At 48.8% G+C, this 22,879-nt stretch overlaps 1 long non-coding RNA gene across 1 annotated transcript in view; it reads right to left on the reverse strand.

Moving 5' to 3' along the window:
* Positions 1-22,879, reverse strand: part of LOC119953114 — a 30,649-nt gene that overhangs the window by 6,175 nt on the left and 1,595 nt on the right. Inside the window, exon 2 of the long non-coding RNA XR_005457958.1 lies at positions 11,977-12,084. This is a non-coding gene — a long non-coding RNA (uncharacterized LOC119953114). The remainder of the gene's footprint in view (positions 1-11,976; positions 12,085-22,879) is intronic.

Here is a 22,879-nt window from a genome sequence, read left to right on the forward strand (position 1 = left end):
CCCGCTGGCAGGGGGCGCGCTGCTTCCGGAACCAGGGAACCCCACTGCCAGCGAACAGACGGAGAATTCGGGCTGATATTAACAAGAATCGAAGTGGAGTCCCGTACTGTCCGTCGACTATGTAACAGCAGAACCTCGGAGGAAGGAACTGACTGGCCAGAAGAGGCTACATTTCAGCAATTTGCTTCAGTTTGAACTCTTTGGTCGGAATCTAATTGCAGCGGCGGGCGGGAATGTCAGGGTGATTCACTCTGGGTGGCTGGGGCAGATTTTCATACCTCATTTTCTGCTTTTAATTATGCATCATTGAGGAGCTCATGGCATCTCATGGCAGGGTGGGAAGTGATTCATCCAATCACTGGTGGGGTCAAAGGTCCTGGCAGCATATTTAAGTGGTGTCCACACAGGCACTTGTTTACTGCAGGTCAGCTGGCCGCCTGCATTACCATGGTGACCAAGCGCACCAAACCTTCAGCTCCACAGTTGAGCAAGGCTACCCTGGGATCTCTTAGGTAGGCCAGGCAGAGGAGGTCCTCTTTCCAAGGGATGGGAGCAGGAGGTCCGCCCACCTGACCATGTTGCCCTGTGAGGTGATCGCCAGTGAGGTAGCACCAATGCTGATCAAGGAAGCCCTGCAGTGCAGGATACAAATTAATAATCTTATGAACTCCGCTTGTGTGGGTGAAAATTCTACTCACTCCAAACTCACCCTCTCATTAGGGCATCAGACAGCAGTCTTAGGGTTAAAATCCATTGAGATGTCACAGACTGCCAGGTCCTGCAGAGTCCGAGTCTGCTATGAGTCCCACAGTCGGCCCTGAGAGAAATGTTGGAGATACAAAGACAGACAAGAGAGTTGTCATCACCAGATTGGAATAAAGGATGGAGGAGTCTGCCTACGTTCTGTCTGATATGGTGACTCCAGCATGTGAGTACAGTCTCCATGGGAAGGGCTGCCTTGAGGACCCAGGTTTCTGATGGATTTGTGCAAGTAGAATGTGGCAAATATGAGCTAACACATCCCTACACAATGGAGGCTTCTGTGTCTTCTGCATCTTCTATAGACCCTTGGTCGCCCCAAACATCTTTGTGCGTTTGGCCCTTCCTTGTTGGCATCTGGATCTACCTGAGGCCCCGCTGAGTCTTGTTCCTCAGAGAGACTGTCTTCTCTGAGTTGCGCCAATTCGAGTTGGGCCTTTTCCTCTTCATTCTAACCAAAGCTATCAAGAAGGCAATGTTGCCTGTAGCCTGCATTTTCCATTCCTCCTTTTATCTGTGAATGGATACAATTGAGCAATCAATGGCAGTTCCCATGGATTGGTCTCCTTCCGATGCAGGAATACACTCTCTCCTTGGCTGCACATCACATACAAAGGCCACCCCTTGCAGAATAATATCATCCTGGATAACAATAGGTGGCTGAGCTTGCCTCTGAGATGTGACTGCACATTTGAAACAAGGGTCATCATTCGGGTCAAAAGACCCAAGTCATAGGAGCCACAGTCAGCTTTGTGTTGGTCGTTCTCAAGTGGCTTGATAATAATTATGGATACCCAATCCTTGCACTTTGACTGCAAACATGTTGCCTTGAATGCCTTGCCCAGTACACTGAAACCATGGAGATTTGTAGGTGCACTGTTGCCTTTGCACAGCAGACATGGACAATGATTTTTGGATCCTACTTCCATTCTGATATGCCATGCAAGGATCAGTTAAGACCATGAGCACCACAACAACTAAACATAATGGATTGTCGCTTCAATGTGCACTAAATGACTGGTTTAGCACAGTGGGCTAAACGGCTGGCTTGTAATGCAGAACAAGGCCAGTAGCGCGGGTTCAATTCCCGTACCGGCCTCCCTGAACAGGCGCCGGAATGTGGCAACTAGGGGCTTTTCACAGTAACTTCATTGTAGCCTACTTGTGACAATAAGCGATTGTTATTATTAATAAAGGAGCAAAGTTTATTCACTGTACATTGGACCCTCAAGTTCAGCACTCTGCTGAGCCATGCTCTCCATGGTTTGAGTAGGAGAGGCTGCTTCTTCAATCGGCCAAGATTTGCTGTCCTGAACAGCCCCAGGACAGTCTCTTCAATATGTCCCTGACATTGTGGCCTCAGCCCCAGGACAGTCTCTTCTATATGTCCCTGACATTGTGGCCTCAGCCCCAGGACAGTCTCTTCTATATGTCCTAACAGCATACCCTCCATCCCAAAACAGTCTTGGACTCTTCGTTGGACAATCTGAAAACTCTTTCCCCGGGACAGTGTTTTGCTACTCCTCCCATTCCTTAATCACCCCTTAGTCTTGCCTCTGTCTTCTCCCTCCCTTACAATGTTCCATAGCTCCCCCCTCAGTCATACTTCTGCCTCCTCCGTCCACTCTGGAGTTGCCTCCCACCATCCTTGGCGCAGCTTGTGATACAGATACTCGAAACCCCCCTGGAACATTGATAAAGGTAGCCAATCGCAGCATCGACGTGCCTTCAAGTCATTGGTGAACTGAAGCTCGCCAGGTGCAGTTGGGAAACAAACAGTTCAAATTGTCCACTGGCGAGGCACTCAGTTTGGAAGGGGAACGTAATTCTGGTAAATTGGCCTTTTAATGACCATTCAGGAGATGCAAAGGTGTCACAGATCAGTGGCAAATTACGCCAGATTCAGTGTCCCACCTGCCGCTATTCCCCTCGCAGGTGGGGGCAGAAAATTCCACCCCTTGTATTCCTAGAATAGCAGGATTTCTACGCGAGGAGTTGCTGGGCCTCCACAGGCCTACTCCTCATCACGTTGGAACTGCTGCCCGCCTCTACCCCTGAGAACCAATCATCTCCAGACCTGGGGCGGCAAGGCAGCACAGTGGTTAGCTCTGCTGCCTCACAGTGCCAAGGACCTGGATTCAATTCTGCCCTGTGTCATGATATGCAGACATGCATATAATGAGATACAGACAGGCAGCTAATGAACACAGAGAACAGGACATAACCAATCAGCTGGCAGAACACTTGGGGGTGGTTTCCCACTATAAAAGGCACGAGGCACTCACATCCCGCCTCTTTCCACTAGAGACATCTACAGAGTGAGTCCGGTGTATATATCACATAACACCTACAGCACGTGGCTCAGACCCAGTCTGGTTCATTCAGACAGAGAGATCACACTTAGGTTAGCAGAGAGTCGAACTCACAGAGAACTGTGCTAACTGTGTGACAGGTTCAGTAAATCAAATTGAACTAACTTCAAGGTCTGGAGTCTATTTCAGTCATAGCTGCATCCAGTTGCAGCCCGTGTTATCTCAGTGTGCTTAACACGACAGCCTTGCCTGACTGTGTGCAGTTTGCACTTTCTCCCCTTGTCTGCGTGGGTTTTTCCGGGCGCTCCGGTTTCTTCCCACAGTCCAACGATATGCAGGCTAGGTGGATTTACCACGCTAAATTACCCCTTAGGAAGGGTTGTGGGACTAGGGGTGATCTTCCAGAGAGTCGGTGCAGACATGATAGGCTGAATGGCCTCCTTCTGCACTGTAGCGATTCAGCGATTCTACGATTCTGACTACCGCAGGCCATTCCCACGACTCCCTTTTCCAGCTTCCTGCCGCTAAATTCCTGCTCCGGTCCACCTGTCAGATGCAAAGTCTGACAGGGTGTCAGGTGGGATTTCTGGATCTTTTATTGAAATGAGTACTTGCTTTCAAAATGGGTACAGCTGCCAGGTCCCTGGACTCTCAGGGTGTGCCTCAAGCTCACGGGTTTGCGCACACCATTGCCTCCCACAGTAAAGAAAAATCAAGGCCTGTATTTATGTCTGCTCATTGTACTTGTTAACCGTAGGCGGGAAAAAAGTTTAAACATCAAAAGATTTGGCAGAAACGTAAGACTGAAAGAGTTTGCAGATTTTGAATAGTATGGCAGTGCTCTTTGTTGTGTTCTGCTGCTTCGGATAACACAGGCTGCTATTTGATGCAGTCTGAACTAAAGGATGCTCCAGACTCTGAAATAAGCCAACGTGTTTATTGGACTATTAACACAGTTGTCAAATGAGTTCGACTTTGCTAATCTAACTGTAGTAACTCAGTCTAACTGTACCAGCTTGCTCTAAGCCACGTGCTGAGGCGTGATGCTGCTGATCAACCCTGTCTAACTCTCTAGATGTCTGTCTGTGGGAAGAGGCAGGGTGTGAGTGCCTCATCCCTTTTATAGTGTTTATGTCATGCCCCCTTGTGGTGATGCCACCTCTGAGTGTCCTAACTGCCCATTGGTTGTGTCCTATTCTGAGTGTTCATCGGTTGCATGTTTGCATATCATGACACTCTTTATCGTGGCAGCTCTTCATCATTCAGTGATGTCATGAAATTATAGTGTACATGAATTAAACACTGTATTTAGAATAGATCCTGTTTCATTCCTATTTGTTTCTTGTTTTGAGTTCCCTATATTTACACCAGCTGAGAAGCTGGAAGAGTCTTAATGCCAGATGCTTGTAGCTCTATTCACAACTGGGTGTGCCACAGAGTTTTGGGACTCTGCCAAATTATTATAATTAAAGTTGTACGTAGATTGTAGAGAGTGGTGACATGAGTCACGCTGCCTGTCAACCAGCCTGTTTCCTATTTTGTATTCGATAGCTCAGAGAGAACACAGTGATAAGAGGGTACATTTACAAAACCCTTTGAGGCTTTTATGGCTTTCAGCATTGTGAGAAATCCTGAGAGATCCTCATGAGCAAATAAATGCTGAGGCAATCTTGTTACTATTTGTAGACTTTAATAGGATCACAGAAGGTAAACTCTAAAGCACCTCAGCCCAGATTTGAAATAATGTTGGCTAGACATTTGCTGATTGGGCCTGACATTCCCAGAATGGGAATCATGGGCCAGCCAACGAGCCTCCCCCACCTAAATTCACAGATTGCAGCCGGTTAAGTGGCTTCTGCTGAGCTGGCAACCCCATCCCATGAGCCTCTGGTCTAATCAGAGGGCCGGCTGCCTCAGCAGCGCCACCAGGAGGGATGGCCATTCCTGAGGCAGGCAGGGGCAAGGCAGCCTCCAGAGCTGAGGCAAAACAATGTATTTTTTAAGTCCAGGGCTGGGTTCCGGAGGGGGAAGCCCATCCGGGGATATCGTTCAGACCACAGTGACTGCTTGCTTTACAAAGTCATCCCGCCCGGCTGCCGTGAGGAGACTGCCTCCAACACACATCTCCCGTCACTCCAGCAGCGCAGAGGCACCAATGACACTTTGCCACCTCCTTCCCTTGGATACCAGACCTGTCGAGACCCCTGCAGAAACCAATCACGGATTCTTTATCCCCACCCTGAAAAAATAGAAAAATACAAAGGAAATACGTGAGGGCCCCACTTCTAAAAGGGCGTTACACATATACCACACAACGCAACAAAACCTGTCCCAGGCCCAGTTCAGAACCAAACGTATTCCACACATTTATACAGAGAGGACCAGCAGCTATATATTCAGATTATGATCAGTGCCGTCACTGCCTGCCAACAAAAAGAGGAAGGAAATCTATCGGGGTGGATCACAGGATGAAAGAGGATCAGGGACCGACTGTGGGTAGGTATTTCCCCAGCTCACGCCAATCACCCATTGACGAAGAAGAGAAAAACACTGCTCATTCAAACAGGAAAGAATCCTGACTGACTGTATGGGAGACAACAAGATATCAACCAAAGTACAGGACTCGGCCCAACCCCAGGCCCCCATGCACAGAAGAATCCATAGGTTAAGGACATTCCAACAGGGCAGCATGATGGCACAGTGGTTGACACTGCTGTATCACAGCACCAGGGACCCTGGTTCGATTCTGACCTTGGGTGACTGTAGAGTTTGCACATTCTACCCTTGTATGTGTAGGTTCCTTCCTGGTACTCCGGTTTTCTCCCTCAGTCCAAAGATGTGCAGGTTCGGTGTATTGGCCATGATAAATTGCCCCTAAGTGTCCAAAGGTTAGTTGGGGTTACAGGGTTATGGGGATAGAGTGGGGGATTGGGCCTTGGTAGAGTGCTCTTTCAGAGGGTCAGTGCAGATTCGATGGGCTGAATGGCTACCTTCTGCACTGTAGGGATTCTATGATCTCCAAGGCAAATCTCAGTCTCTCAGGATGTCCCTCATAAGTACCTTCGAAAAGGGACATACCAAGCTCCAGGGGCAATAGAACACCAACCATAGCACTGGACCTGACCTAGCCCTGCATACTCGGATTCACAAGAGTCAACACCCTCAGGACCTCCAGCACACCCCAAACCTACACTCCAGCTAGTCCTGCATCACACCAACCACACCCAGGGCAGTGCACCATGTTCAGCCTCTGCCGGGGAGATCCCACCACCAAAGAGAAGATGCATGCTATCACAAGAAGGATATTAAGGTTATGACAGCACTGCCTCAACAGAGACACAAACACTGCCTTCACATGGAAAATCCAGCCACAATGAGGAGGACACCCAGGAAACTACTATATAAGAACACTTGGAGGAGGGCGCCTAACTCCCCATCAAACCTGCCCTCACACGAAGGAAGTGCTCCGACAATCCCAGATCAGACTCCAACAGTGGCTAGGATACTGGACAGAAACCCCAATATTTTATTTTAATTTTGTAACATTGTGAGGAACGGATACTTCACTCCAGGAGTGATCTCACACAAAATGAGGATATGGTATATTAAAACAAACTTTATTACTAACACACAATTGAAACATCTTCAGCATTACATCGGAAAATAGCTACAATTACACCTGAAACAATACTACTCAATACAGTGAACACCTTTAATTTCTATCTCTATTCCAACTAAAACAATAATACAACAACCATCTTAGCTCTCAATCCAACCTAAATACCAATGGTACAGAGGAATACTTGTTTTACGGAGTTATTCTTTGAGAAAGAGATCCCTTGACACTGCTTTACAGAAAAGATCTGACTTCTGTCAGAACATCTGGCTGTACGTCTTCAAAAGCTGTTTCAACTGGCTTGTTTCAACTCCCCTTTGTCCTCAGACAAGTCTGCACTGCTTTAAATGTTAAGTAATGGGTTAAGAGACATTGCAATTAGTTGTCTCATTTATGTTAAGTGTTCAATGATTGTCTCATTTATGTTAAGTGTTCAATGATTGACACTGATATGTAAAGGGGCTTCAGGTGGACTCTGGAGCTTGTGATGATCCGTAGAGTTCTGTGCAGAGTGAGTTTGAACCATTAAAGGTGTGTTGGTGGAAAAGGAGCTGAACTTGCCTCCTCATACCACAGCATCTAGTACATTTTACAATAAATACTGTTAATCTCTTTTAACTAACCAACAGTGAGAACAGAATTGCCTCACGTCTGGCCAAAGCCTCATTCAACTCAGAATTGAAATGCTTTCTCAGAAAGCCTGATACCACCCAGCAATGACATAATCTCACCAAGCTGAGAACTATTAAACTCTCCAGAGAACTCCCTTAAAACAAAATTGCATTAGCCCAAACGCTTTTAAGATGGTTAATTGAACCTCTGGCTCCTAAAAGCTTTGTTGTCTTTCGACTGAAGGAACTTTTAATACATAATCTCAGCAGTCAAACACGTTCTAACCCAAGCTTTTAACCCTTATTTCACCAAATACTTATAATACAACATAGCTGAAATTTCTACATTCATCACAATCCCATAACCGTAAGGATAACAGAAAATAAAAAAGAGGAAAGTTGTTCACAGACCACATATCACATAATCAACTCAATATGTTTTTTTCTGGAACAGGATAACAGGTATCCCTTGCCCTTATGTCCACACCTATCCACGCTCTTGCAGTAGAAAAAAACAACAACAAATAATCAAAAGCATAATCACAAGGGGTAACATCCAGTATTATTGAAGAACTGTTGGATAATAACATCTTCTATGTTGCTTGGAAAAACTCAGGCCATGACAGAATTGCCAAAGACTCCTCAGGACCTCTCTAAAATTCCAATGAACGAAGCACCTTCGCTTCCACCATCCTGTCGTCCCGACTCCAAAGCGCCCTACAGTCTCGGCCCCGACCGGAGGGCGATGACTCGACACAATTGACCATCTCCAAATCCTCATGACGAACACCAAGAACAGAATAGCATAAGGCCTGTGGTCGGGGAGCCCAACCAACCCCAGGCCCCAAAGGCCGGATACATTGTACTCCATCGAAACTGGTGCCCTCCGCCTCCAGATCAAGATTACTAAAGCATGGTAGCCAATTTTCATGCTCAATCGGGAACTCACCTCCCATTTCGCGCCAGAGACTGGGCTCATGGACACTCCATGTCCGGCCCTTACCTTCTGAACCCATTAGGCAGGCGACACATTGTGCAGCAGGTTCTTGATGAAACAAAGGTTGGTCCTTAGTGGGGAGAGTTCTCTATTGAATACAAGGATTCTCTCCTGCAATTTTCCCAAGGATGCCTTGCAGTTCTTCAAAGTGAGCACCAAAGACCTACACCACAGGCCAAGCTCATCAACCAGAACAATGAGCTGGATTCTCTGATTCTGGGGCTATGTCCCCATGCCAGCATGGGAACGGTGGTGTTTTACGCCAGAAAAACTGGCGTAATACGGCCACCGATTCCCTGTTTTGCTGGGGGCTAGCAGGATGGCAGTGTAGACTCTAGAGCACCCTACTCTAGCTGCCGATGGGCCCCAGAGAATTGTCGGGTCCACGTCCGCGCATGCGCATGGCGGCGGACTGTAGCGGCCGCGCCATGCTACATGGCACCGGCCGCTAGCGGACCCATCCTGCGATTTAGTACGCGCCTTCGGCTGCCTCGCATGTCCTGGACCGCAACACCACAGTGCCCCCAGTCCCGAATAATGCCCCCTCCTGCCCGCGGATCAGCCCGCCCCCGACTGTGGCGATGCTGGATGAGTCCGCAGCCGCCACACCGAGTTCCCGATGGGTGAGACCACATGCGACCCATGCCGTCAGGAACTCGGCAGGTCGGGGGGGGAGGGGTGGGGAAGAGTATCGGGGGCGGACCTCAGGCAATGTTCTGAGGCCGTCGATATGTGGCACAGCACACTCTCCAAATACGCCATTTTGGAGGAGGTGGAGCATCGGGAAAGCGGCGCCACCCGCGATTTGGTCGGGAACTTGGATTCTTCAGCCGTTCGCCGAACGTGATTTCGGCGTTGGCGACCGGAGAATCCAGCCCAACATTCTCAATGGAGGCCATCATCCTGATGTGTACAGCACTGTTGGGGCATAGGCCGGCGCACCAGCAACAAACTCCATGCAAGCTGAGCCCCACCCTAGGCCAACTCCGACTGTCTCAGTCGAACAAGGATTCTCTACGATTTAACTTGGCTCCTCATCGCAACTAAATCGCTGGCTTTGAAAGCAGACCAAGGGACGCCAGCAGCTCGGTTCAATTCCCGTACCAACCTCCCCGAACAGGCGCCGGAATGTGGTGACTAGGGGCTTTTCACAGTAACTTTATTTGAAGCCTACTTGTGACAATAAGCGATTTTCATTTCATTTCATCAGAGTCATCCCATGACATAATGCAAGACATATACCCCAAAAAGACGATTATGAAATGCGCACTTCGATAAAATAAAGGATTAAAAGACGAGCAGAGCCAGAGCTCGCAAAAAACGCAGTCGCTCCCTCACTCACATCACATGATCTCCTCAAGAACAGGTTTGACAAACTAGGCACTGTGGTGAATGTATTATACCAATAATCCACCAGTGTATTTGTAACTGTGCTTGTGGGCTTCTCCTATGGGCCATTGTATGGCATTATCCATAGGGGAACATGTTGGGGCATGTATGAGCTCCACCCATGGCTCCTCCCCTTAAAGGGAGGTATAACGAGCAGGCGACCTGCAGGCAGTTCTCAGTACTGGTTCAGTCGCAGGCAGGCACTGTTCTAAGTTGATTAAAGCCATGGTTTACTTCTACTCATGTCGCGAGCGAATTGATGGTCGCACAGGCACACAATGAGATGGCCTGCTCCAGAGAAATCTTAGTCCTTGAATTTCTGTTTGAGGAAATCAGACTTAACTGAAGTCCAATTGCATTTCACATTGCATGAACAAAGTGGGAGGGGTACGAGATCTAGGAGGCCATCTTTACAGACTTATTTTAATTTCATTTTAGAAATCCTGGGCTAGATTTTTAGCCTTTGCTAGGGCTAGAATTGGAGGCACAGGTGCTAAAATGGTGTTGTGGACGACATGCTAATTTCCTGACTCCACTCCACCCTCAGGCCATTTTTGTAGAGGCAGGATGTTGGAAGCTGGTGCACAGCAGGGTAGCCTATCATAGAATCATAGAATTTACAGTGCCGAAGGAGGCCATTCGGCCCATCGAGTCTGCACCGGCCCTTGGAAAGAGCACCCTACTTAAGCTCATGCCTCCACCCTATCCCCATAACCCAGTAACCCCACCCAACACTAAGGGCAATTTTGGACACTAAGGACAATTTATCATGGCCAATCCACCTAATCTGCACAGCTTTGGACTGTGGGAGGAAACCGGAGCACCCGGAGGAAATCCACGCAGACACTGGGAGAAAGTGCAAACTCCACACAGTCACCCGAGGCTCGAATTGAACGCGGGACCCTGGAGCTGTGAGGCAGCAGTACTAACATTAAGAGAGATTTTCCAGTTAGGCTCCACGTTCCTGCAGTCGGCAGCCGCCGATTTAACTGCTTTGAGGAGGCCTCCTACTATCAACCAGGAATGTGTGGTGGCATTGCTCCTAGCAGGCCTTGAGGCCTGAATTTCCTCCACTCAAAGCCATCAGTTCTAACTGTACAGATTTATTCAAGATCATCATCCTAAAGATTCCTTGCCGTATCAAAACAGACATGACATTTACCACTCATTTACACAGGGCAGCAAGTCATTTTCACTGCATCGGAAAGCAAGTGTCATTCCCCTTGTGTTCTGTGATCTCTCAGCATGCACAGAACAGATGGTTGCATCCTCAATGCTCCCCTTAAAATGGCAATGTTCAACTTGTAGATTACTCTTGAAGTATTTTATTTTCAGGTTGTTGTCGCCAAGTTTTATCCAATAAATCTCCAGATGTTAAAATTATTCTCAAATTTTATCCGGAGATTCAGCAATCCAATGACTTCCCGTATCACATTTTTGTAACTTCCAAAACATTTGCTTTTGTGCATCGCTTTCACTTAATGCATGTTATTTTCTGTAATATTTCTCCTGCTTCACCAGAACACCACTGACAGTATAAAAAAATTAAATATTTGTTGGCAGTATAAGTGATTTTCTATTCATTTTTGGGATGTGGACATCGCTGGCTAGGCCAGCATTTATTACCTATCCCCAATTGCCCTTGAGAAGATGAAGGGGAGCTGCCTTCTTGGGCCGCTTGCTGTCCATGTGTTGAAGACACCACCGCAGTCCTGATGGAGAGGGAGTTCCAGGATTTTGACTCAGTGACAATGAAGGTGATATATGTCCAAGTCTGGATGGTGTGTGTCTTGGAGGGACACCTGTCGGTGGTATTGTACCCATGCGCCTACCTCATGGACAGTATAAACCGTAGGTTTTGGAGGTGCTATTGAAGGAAACTTTCCACGTATCAAAAACTTGCCTCAGAAGTTTGTTCATGTCAGTCTGTCAGTGAGAACCAGACAAAGAGATCCGTCGCTGCCCTTGAATAGGTAGGCCTGAGGCTAGGTCTGGGGAGAAGCGGCCTGTTCCTTGGGCCTCTTCTAAATTAGTCTGGTGAGCTGTGGGCACCCCCCACACGTAAGAGCTTGTCGGCGAATCAGCTTTGGATTTTGGGCTGCTGCATTCCTAGCAGTAAGTTCCAGGCATGTTCTGGGTAGTGGGAGAATGAATCCCGCATGGGGAAAGTGATTGGGAAGGAGGCGCTTGATCGTGAGGGAGAAAGAGAGACGATCAGAGTTTGGGATTGGGACAGAGCCTGTGGAGTTGATTGAATCACTGCCGCTCATTCCTATTTATTAACAAACATACCTTGATAGTGATCTTTTCCAGTGGCCCCTTTAAGGAATGCTGTTAGGCAGAGCGTAGAACAGACCCATTTTTGCTGCAATCTAAATTGACAATGGGCCTTGACATCATCTGGATAAAATAAAAAGTTGGAACGGGTTAATAAAAAAAAAAATGTGAGTGAGTACATGAGTTGGAAAAATAGATTAGGAGGCTTTCTTATTGGCTAAAGTTAAATGAAAGTTGTTATGAGTAAACAAGAAAGTTGTAAATGATTTTTCCACTTTAATTACTGTTGTTTAGTCTTGATGCCATTCTGAACTCTGTTTCCAAAGCTAGCTCACAGAAAAATGCTTGTTAAGTGATATCGCTCGTTAAAGGGCAATCGAGCTAAATTAGCAGTTTTGCTCCGGTTGGAATAAATTCAAGTTAATTTACAAAGGAAGGGCATGAGATGATAGTTTAAGCAGGGAACTGGAGATTTAAGGGGACTAAAACAAAGTTAAACCAACTTAGGTTGGCAGAATCAAGCCCCCTTTCGAATGCAGCTCTCACATGCCCAACAAATGAACTGATAGCCGACAATTTTATTCACTTGTAAAGGGCAAAATTACGCACATGCTGGGAATCTGAAATGTGAACAGAAAATGCTGGTTAAATTCAATCGACCAGGTAGCATATTTGTGGAGGGTGAAAGAGAGAGTTAACATATCAGGGGCAAAATTCTCCAACCCCCAGCAGGTTCGGAGAATCGCCTGGGGCCGCCTAAAATCCGGCCCCCGCCGTGGCAGAGATTCTCCGCCACCCAGGAAGTGGCGGCGGCGGAATCTCGCCACTCCGATCGGAGAGGCCCCTGCGGTGATTCTCCGGCCCGATTGGGCCGAAGTCCCGCCGCTGGGAGGCCTCTCCCGTCGCCGAGGTATAAACCACCTCTGGAACGGCGGGATCAGCGGCGCAAGCAGGCCCCCGGGGTCCTGGGGGGGGGGGGGGGGGGGGGGGGGGCGATTGAACCCCGGGGGGTGCCCCCACGGTGGCCTAGCCCGCGATCGGGGCCCCCCGCTCAGACTCCGGGCCAGTGCCCTGGGTGCACTATTTTCTTCCGCAGAAGAGAACCCCACATCGCGCATGCGCCGGCAGTGACGTCAGCGGCCAGCTGCCGCTGACATCACTGTTGGCGCATGCGCCGACCGGCGAAAGCCTTTCGGCCAGCCCCGCTGCCGGGGGCGCCGGTTTTTTGCGCCAGACTTCTGGTGCAAACCGCTCCGGCGCGGGACTGGCCCCCAAAGGTGGGGGGAATTCCCCACCTTTGGGGAGGCCCGACCCCTGAGTGGTTGGCGCTACTCCCCTACGCCTGCACCCTCCGTCACACCGGGTAGGGGAGAATGCCGCCCCAGGTCTGTGATCTTGTGTCAGAACAGGAAAAAGTTCGCGGTGTAACAGGTTTTATTGGAGGTGCTGAGGCACAGAAAGTGGGGAGGGGGGCGAAAGCCCTTATCACAGTCACAATGGGCTACTTTTGGAATGTGCAGGCCGTTGTTCTGTTAGTTAATGTAGCAGTCAATTTGCGCGCAGCAGGTTTTCACGAACAGCTAATAAACAAATAGCCAGGTAAGCTGTTTTGGAAGTTGTTGCTTGCGGCAGAAATTTTGGTCAGGATGCCAGAAGGACTCACTGTTTACTTTCCTGAAGAGTAACCATGGATGTTTTGTGCCCACTTAGGCAGGCAAGTTTAACATCTCATCTGAAAGATTGCGGGTGAGATTCTCCGGTCTCTGACGCCAAAATTCCCCGCTTTTGCAATGCTCCGCCCCCTCAAAAACGGCATACTCGCAGAGTACGACGCATGCTAACGGAACGGCCTCAGGACGTCACTTGAGGCCCTCCCCCGATGCTCCGCCCCTGATGGACCGAGTTCCCGGCGGCGTGGGTCACTCATGCTATTTTTGTTCGTGAACCCGGCGTGGCGGCTGCGGACTGAGTCCAGTGCCGCCACAGTCGGGTGGGAGCCGTTCTGCGGGCAGGGGTGCTTTGGTGGGGTTGGGGGCACTGGTGGAGGGTGGTCCGGAGGTGGCGAGTCTGGTCAAAGGAAGGCAGTTTCTGGCAGGCAGGGTCCACATGTTGCACAGCGCGGCCGCTGCAGGCAGCCACCGTGCGCATGCGCGGCCACGGACCCAGCAATTCTCCGGCCGTATCCGCAGGTAACGAGGGTTTACGCTGCGTGCCTGCTCGACCCCCACCAGGCGGAGGATCGGTGCAGCCGTTTTTCTTGGGTGTAAAACACCACTGTCGGTGTCAGCACTTGGTCTCAAAATCGGAGAATCCAGCCCGGCATCTTTGACAATGCAGCATTCCCTCGAAGTCGTGCACCAAAATGTCAGCTTAGTTGCAACAAACCTTCAAAACAACTTCATTTAGCTGTGAAGCACTTTGGAACATTGTGAGGTTGTGGAAGGCACTATATAATTGCAAGTCATTGTTTTTTGTTTAGATTAGGCACCAAGCTGTGGAATACACTGGCCTCTCTATCTCACTTTCGCCCTTGAAGACACTTCTGAAAGTGTATGGGCGGGATTCTCTGACCCCGGGCCGGGTCGGAGGATCGCCGGGCCGGGCGTGATTCACCCGACACCGCCCCGACGCCGGTCCGCTGATTCTCCGGTGACCCGAGAATCGGTGGCACTGGTCAGCGGCGCCGTCCCCCCTTCCACCGGTGATTCTCCGTGCAGGATGGGCTGAGTGGCTGCCTAGATAGCCCGAGTCCCACAGGCACCGTTCACATGTGGTCCTACCCACGGGGCCTACCGATCGGCGAGCCTGGCTTCTCCTGGTGAGGGCCTCTTTTACTCCAGGCCTGTTGACGCCGATGTAAAACGCAATGGCTTTTACGACGGCGTCAACACTTAGCCTCAGGATCGGAGAATCCAGCCCTATCTCTTTGGCCATCCGTTTTAAATCTCCTTATCTAACTTGGTGTCATGTTTTGCTTTCTAACACTCCTTTCACGTGCTGAGGGACATTTCATTACATTAAAGGTGTTATACAAATATAAGTTGTTCTTGTTCTTTTTGTTTGACTATGTGCTCAAGCTTGTAGTTGGCCAACTAAACTACAACCTCTGATTGTGGAAGGGACAGTGCTACTAAGTGAGCTGGGTTGCCATTGTTAAGTTTGTGATAATGTGGTGATGTCAACTTTCGGCATTTACTCAATTCATGGATTCCTTTGCAGGTCAGCAACTGGATAAATATCGCAGTTACGGGAATGGGTCAATGGCTAGGATTCTGCACAGAGTTTCTTCCTACCTTCTGACTCCTCAAAGCCTGTCCACCATCAACAACATACAGGTCAGGAGTGTGATGGAATACTTTCCACTCGTCTGGATGTGTGCATCTCCAACAACACTCAAGAAGCTCGACGCTACCTCGGCCAAAGCAGCCCTTTTGATCAGCACCACATCCAACATCTCAATCATTCCTTCTCTCCACCAATAGTGCACAGCGGCAGCAGTATGTGTCATCTATAAAGTGCACTGCAGCAACTCACCATGGTCCTTCAATAGCACCTTCGAAACCCATGAAGTCTAATACCTAGAATTAAACAAGGCCAACCTACACATGGGACCAACACTGCCTGCAGATTCCCCTCCAACCCTCCAAGCCACATACTATCTTGACATGGAATTATATTACAGTTCCTTCCTTCATGTCAATGAGTCAAAATCCTGGAGCTCCCACTATGGCAGCACTGTGAGTGTATCCATATCATGTGGACTGCAGCAGTTCAAGAAGGCAGCTCACCACCACCTCCTCAAGGGCAATTAGGAATGAGCAACTAATATTGTCAGCAACACTCACACCCCATGAATGAATAATTAAAAATACAATTCTTTATTTGCTCACATAGATGCACTGCGTTCACCAGAGGACAAGAAAATAGCAGAGGATAGTAAAGTCACAGTACTTCTCCATTGAAGTAAAACCACTCTTATTGTAAGTCTTGGAAATTGGGATGGTTATGAGGAGAACATTGGTACTGTATAGAATACTGAAAGCAAAGGAAGCCATGATGTACATGAGTACCTGTAATGCCATTGCAGATTGCGCACATGCTGATATGTGGGTAATAGACATATGGGGCGGGATTTACCCCTACCCGGCGGGGCGGGGGGTCCCGGCGGAACGGAGTGGCGTGAACGACTCCGGCGCGGGCCGCCACAAAGGTGCGGAATCCTCCGCACCTTCAGGGGCTAGGCCCGCCCCGGAGTGGTTGGCGCCCCGCTGGCCGGCGGGAAAGGGGCTTGGCGCCACGCCAACCGGCAGTGCATGGCCTCCGCCGGCCGGCACGAGTCGGCGCATGCACGGGAGCACGAGTGCGTGCTGGCGTCATCCCAGCGCATGCACAGAGAACTTCGTCTCCGCACCGGCAATGACATCCCTCCTATATCTTCCACCATGAACCTTATAGTTATGCCCCCTTGTAACAGCTACATCCACCTGAGGAAAAGTCGCTGAACGTCCACTCTATCTATCCCCTTCATCACCTTATACACATCAATTAAGTCACTTCTCAACCTCCTTCACTCCAATGAGAAAAGCCCTAGCTCCCTCAACCGTTCCTCATAAGACCTACCCTCCAATCCAGATGCATCCTGGTAAATTTCCTTTGCACCCTTTCCAATGCTTCCTATAATGAGGTGACCAGGACTAAACGCAATACTCCAAATGTGGTCTAACCAAGGTCTTGTACAGTTGCAGCATAACCTCACGGCTCTTAAACTCAATCCCCCTGTTAATAAACGCTAACACACTATAGGCCTTCTTCACGGCTCTATCGACTTGGGTGGCAACTTTCAGAGATCTATGGACATGAACTCCGAGATTTCTCTGCTCCTCCACATTCTTCAGAACCCTGCCATTAACACTGTAATCCGCATTCAAATTTGTCCTACCAAAATGAATCACCTCACACTTATCAGGGTTAAACTCCATCTGCCACTTTTCAGCCCAGCTCTGCATCCTATCAATGTCTCTTTGCAGCCTACAACAGCTCTCCACATTATCCACTACGCCACGAATCTTGGTGTCATCAGCAAATTTACTAACCCAACCTTCAACTCCATCATCCAAATCATTGACAAAAATCACAAATAGCAGAGGACCCAGCACTGATCCCTGTGGTACACCGCTGGTGACTAGGCTCCAGGATGAAAATTTACCATCTACCACCACCCTCTGTCTTCTATGTGACAGCCAGTTACTGATCCAATTGGCTAAATTTCCCTCTGTGCCATGCCTCCTTACTTCCTGCATGAGCCGACCATGGGGCACCTTATCAAACGCCTTACTAAAATCCATGTATACGACATCAACTGCTCTACCTTCATCTATGCACTTAGTTACCTCCTCAAAGAATACAATCAAACTTGTGAGGCAAGACTTACCCCTCACAAATCCGTGCTGACTATCCTGGATTAAGCTGTATCTTTCCAAATGATCATCAATCCTATCCCTCAGGACACTTTCCAATAGTTTACCTATAACCAAAGTGAGACTAACAGGCCTATAGAACATAGAACATAGAACGATACAGCGCAGTACAGGCCCTTCGGCCCTCGATGTTGCACCGACATGGAAAAAATCTAAAGGCCATCTAACCTACACTATGCCCTTATCATCCATATGCTTATCCAATAAACTTTTAAATGCCCCCAATGTTGGCGAGTTCACTACTGTTGCAGGTAGGGCATTCCACGGCCTCACCACTCTTTGCGTAAAAAACCCACCTCTGACCTCTGTCCTATATCTATTACCCCTCAATTTAAGGCTATGTCCCCTCGTGCTAGCCACCTCCATCCGCGGGAGAAGTCTCTCGTTGTCCACCCTATCTAACCCTCTGATCATTTTGTATGCCTCTATTAAGTCACCTCTTAACCTTCTTTTTTTTTTTTTTTTTTTTTTAAATTTAGTGTACCCAATCATTTTTCCAATTAAGGGGAAATTTAGAGTGGCCAATCCACCTAGCCTGCACCTTTTTTTTGGGTTGTGGGGGCGAAACCCACGCAAACACGGGGAGAATGTGCAAACTCCACACGGACAGTGACCCAGAGCCGGGATCGAACCTGGGACCTCGGCGCCGTGAGGCAGCAGTGCTACTCACTGCGCCACCGTGCTCCTCTTAACCTTCTTCTCTCTAACGAAAACAACCTCAAGTCCATCAGCCTTTCCTCATAAGATTTTCCCTCCATACCAGGCAACATCCTGGTAAAAAATAATGCTAACTTGAACTAGAGACCTAAGCCTTGTCCGAACCGTAGATTCTCTCAGCACGTGTTGTGAGTCCGTGCTGGGCTGAATAAGTTCCTGTTACACTCAGAGGCAGCACCCAGAATGAGCGGGAACCGTGGTGCCCTCTGCCATTATAGTTTTTGTATTCTAACTGGTGATTGGCTGCGGTGTTTGTACATGTTGATTGGTCCCTGTGTGTGTCCATCAGTGTGTGTCTGCACCATGATATATTGGTATATGTTATGACAGCGGGAGGAAGCCGGAGCCCCCAGAAGAACCCACGCAGACACGGAGAACGTGCAGACTCTGCACGGACAGTGACCCAAGCCGGGAATTGAACCTGGGACCCTGGCGTTCTGAAGCCACAGTGCTAACCACTGTGCTACCATGCCATCCACCTTTTCATCCGCCTATAATTCCCAGGATTATACCTATTCCCTTTCTTGAACAAGGGGACAACATTCGCCTCTCTCCAGTCTTCTGGCACTATTCCTGTAGACAGTGAGGACTTAAAGATCAAAGCCAAAGGCTCTGCAATCTCATCCCTCGTCTCCCAAAGAGTCCTAGGATATATCCCATCAGGCCCAAGGGACTTACCTATCATCAGGCTTCTCAAAATTTCTAACACATCTTCCTTCCGAGTATCTACCTCCTCCAGCCTACCAGCCTGTATCGCGCCATCCTCCTCAACAACATGGCCCTTCTCCTTTGTAAACACTGAAGAAAAGTATTCATTTTGGACCTCTCCTATATCTTCAGACTCCATGCACACGTTCCCACTACTGTCCTTGATCGGCCCTAACTTCACCTTGGTCATTCTTTTATTCCTCACATAAGTGTAAAAAGCCTTGGGGTTTTCCTTGATCCTACCCGCCAAGGACTACTCATGCCCCCTCCTAGCTCTCCTAAGCCCTTTGTTGAGCTCCTTCCTAGCTATCTTGTATCCCTCAAGTGCCCTAACTGAACCTTGTTTTCTCATCCTTACATAAGCCCCCTTCTTCCCCTTGACAAGACATTCAACCTCTTTTGTAAACCATGGTTCCCTCACTCGACCATTTCCTCCCTGCCTGACAGGGACGTACATATCAAGGACACGCAGTATCTGCTTGATTTAACATGATTTAAGAAAGTAGTTCCTTTCTCCAGTTAAACACTGTGCACCTTGCATGTTTGGTTTTGATTCATGAAATGCAAAAGCTGGAACAAATGGAGTACTGTGTGCGTTGGGAATTGGAACTTTTTCCACTTCAGGTTTCTGTTTCCCAATGGAGTTGCAAATCAGCTTGTGAAATGCTGAGCTTAGTTTCCATTTGTTGCTGGAAAAAACACTATTGCTCTGCCTGCAAGGCGTTTTCACGCGGTCTGTTTGCAGATTGGGAAGGCTTCAGCACCTTGTGAGGGCCATGGGAAAATTGTATTGATTACTGTACACCATTTTCGAGTGCTGGTGTGGGTTTTATAAGCCCTGATAAATACACCTCCTTGCGGCGCAGTGGTTAGCAGTGGTGCCTCACAGAGCCGAGGTTCCAGGTTTGATCCTGGCTCTGGGTTACTGTCCGTGTGGAGTTTGCACATTCTCCCCGTGATTGCATGGGTTTCGCCCCCAGAACCCAAAGATGTGCATGCTGGGTGGATTGGTCATTCTAAATTGCCCCTTAATTGGAAAAAATGAATTGGGCACCATAAATTAAAATAAATAAATCAATACACCTCCTTGGCAAGTCCATGATCACTGAGGGAAACCTACTGATGAGTAGGGGACCATTCTGACAGATAAATAAAATTATTTCACAGCTTCAAATGTCACTGAGACATTATATTATAATTTCAATGTGTTTTTAATGCGGTGATTCTTTATGGGGCTCTGTCCTGCAAAGGTACGTTTTTTTAAATTTAGAGTACCCAATTCATTTTTTCCAATTAAGGGGCAATTTAGCGTGGCCAATCCACCTAGCCTGCACATCCTGTGGGTTATGAGGGCGAAACCCACACAAACACAGGGAGAATGTGCAAACTCCACACGACAGTGACCCAGAGCCACGTTCGAACCTGGGACCTTGGCGCCGTGAGGTAACAGGGCTATACCACTGCGCCACCCTGCTGCCCTCTGCTAAGGTAAGTTGACCATTACATTGGCCACCATTAGTTGACATGCATTACAGTACTTTTTCCATTGGAGAAGATGGCTCCCAAGTAATGTACATAATGGATACTGGGTGAGTGGCTGGAGGATACGAGAATGAGTGGGACGGCATAGGGGATCTGATGGGGTTTGGAGGGGGCATGGGCAAAGTTGGGAGGGATATGGGGTGAGGTTTAGGGGGTCTTTAAATGATATTGAAAGCTGGACTTCTGTCTCCAAGAACTGAGGTGCACCTTCTGTCCAGTTCACCTCGGCACGGATACTCTCCCGTCATTCCACTGCAGCTCACAAACTGCACCATAGGCCTGAACCCTGTGTGAAAAAGCTAAAATCTCAGGCAAAGTTACATCTGGGTTGGACGTGCCTTTCAGAAGACGCAAAGTCTGAGACGTACACAGGTCCCAGTGTCATTATTTTACTCGCAGGCTAGATACAACAGGGCCACTTTGCATTCTACTCCAACAATCCGTCTCTGTTGAGGAAAGCTATCTTATGCTCCCATGTTATTGTTTGGGACCGGTTTAGCTCAGTTGGCTGGACAGATGGTTTGAGATGCAGAACAAGGCCACCAGCGCGGGTTCAATTCCTGTACCGGCTGAGGTTATTCATGAAGGTCCCGCCTTCTCAAACTTGCCCCTCGCCTGAGCTGTGGTAATCCACCAGTCAGCCTGTGGCCATCTGAGACTATGGTGACTTTAATTCTTTCCATTCCCCCACAGGCGATATGGCTTGCAAGCTGCTGTATTAGGTTTGGGACTGTAAGGTGTAATATGTATCTTGGGAAACACCACCGACGTTATGATGTAAAGAGTCAAATAGAAGTAGCAGAGTGTAGTCATCAGTCTCGCAAACATCAACATGAAAATAGAACCTAGCCAGGACTGTATTTTGTATATAGGGTGCAGTTATGTGTTATTAATAAACAGTTATTGTTCAACCATACAAGCCTATGGATTTCTTTATGAGACAACATGCAATATTACAACACAAGCCTTGTATATGTGGGGCTGATGTTGTAAGTTGTAACACGGAATCTTCTTGTACAGTGCTGTAATATGTCTTGACCCAGTCCAGGCTCTTGCTGCTAATTATAAATCTCTTAGCCCTGTAACTTGACTCTAGTTATAGATCATTAACAGGATGTTGAGTTCAAAGCTAGGAGCCAGAAGCGAGGGTTGCCACTGGCTTCCCATAGTACTGGAGGAGCAGCATTGTTTCTACCTGCTGTTGCACCTCAAAATTGTGTCAACTTGCATTACGGACAAAACACTCAAACTCTCAAAATATCGTACAACAATCGGCTTTATTGTCCCTTACCAAGTTATCCCAAAACTATCAAAACACCACTATAAAGGTATCAAAACTCTGTTCCACAAAAGGTATCAAAACTCACGTCTTGGACCTAAATACCACCCGTTAAGCGACAAGGTGATCAAACTCACTCTTGGTGGATCCCAATGTCCTCTTTGGGTCCCGGATCCAGGACGCAATGTCTTACAATGGTTATTTCTGCAAATTACCGCTCCAGAAGTTCCCTTGATTCTCTTTTTTTTAATAAAGATCTTGCTCATGCTTCGAATCACACACTCACAGGAGAGCATTAATCAATCAATGTCTTTTCTGGTCATGAATGCTCGCTCAGGGGTCATAATTCTCTCAGGAGCACGCCACAGAGGGGTCTGTGTTTAATCACTGTTCAAGGCACAGCAACAGCCACTGTCCAGTCAGCTCTGTGCTCAGTCCCTGGCTGCACATCATGGGCGGGATTTTCTGTTCCGCCAGCCGGCCATTGGGTCTCCCATTGTGGCCACCGGACGCTGTTGGGAAACCCGCGGACATGGGTGCGCTGCCGGTGGACTAGAGGATCCCGCCGATGGAGAGTTCTGCTGCCTGTTATTCACTGCAGACACCAGGGGGGCGATTCTCCGCACTCACGACGGTGCGGAGAATAGCGGGGGTCGTAAATTTTTACGGCCACGCTAGTCTGACGCCCTCCCGCTATTCTCCCCCCCCCCCCCCACGCCCGCCACCCGACACGAATCGCTGCCGCCGTTTTTTTATGGCGAGCAGCAATTCTCAGCTGGCCGATGGGCCGAAGTCCAAGCCCTTTACGACCGTTTTTAGGAACATCAAACACACCTGGTCTAACCGTTCGTAAAAACGGCCGTAAAGTTGGGATCTTGGGAACCATGGCACCGATTGGCACGGCAGTACCACGGCCGTGCCAAGGGTGCCATGGGCCCGCGATCGGTGCCCACCGATCGCGGGCAGCGGGTACTTACCCCGCACACTCTTTGTCCTTCCGCCGCCCCACTGTATCCATTCGCGGGACGGCTGAGGGGCATCCCGGCCCGCGCATGCGCGGGTTTCGCGCAAATGCGCGATGACGTCATCCGCGCATGCGCGGGTTGGAGTCTTCCAATCCGCGCATGCGCGGCTGACGTCATGTGACGCGTCAGCCGTCGCAAACTCTGGCAAGTGCCGGAGTTCACGGCCGCGG

This window comes from Scyliorhinus canicula, chromosome 18 (genome assembly GCF_902713615.1).
Source record: "Scyliorhinus canicula chromosome 18, sScyCan1.1, whole genome shotgun sequence".
In the NCBI taxonomy this organism is placed as follows: domain Eukaryota; kingdom Metazoa; phylum Chordata; class Chondrichthyes; order Carcharhiniformes; family Scyliorhinidae; genus Scyliorhinus; species Scyliorhinus canicula.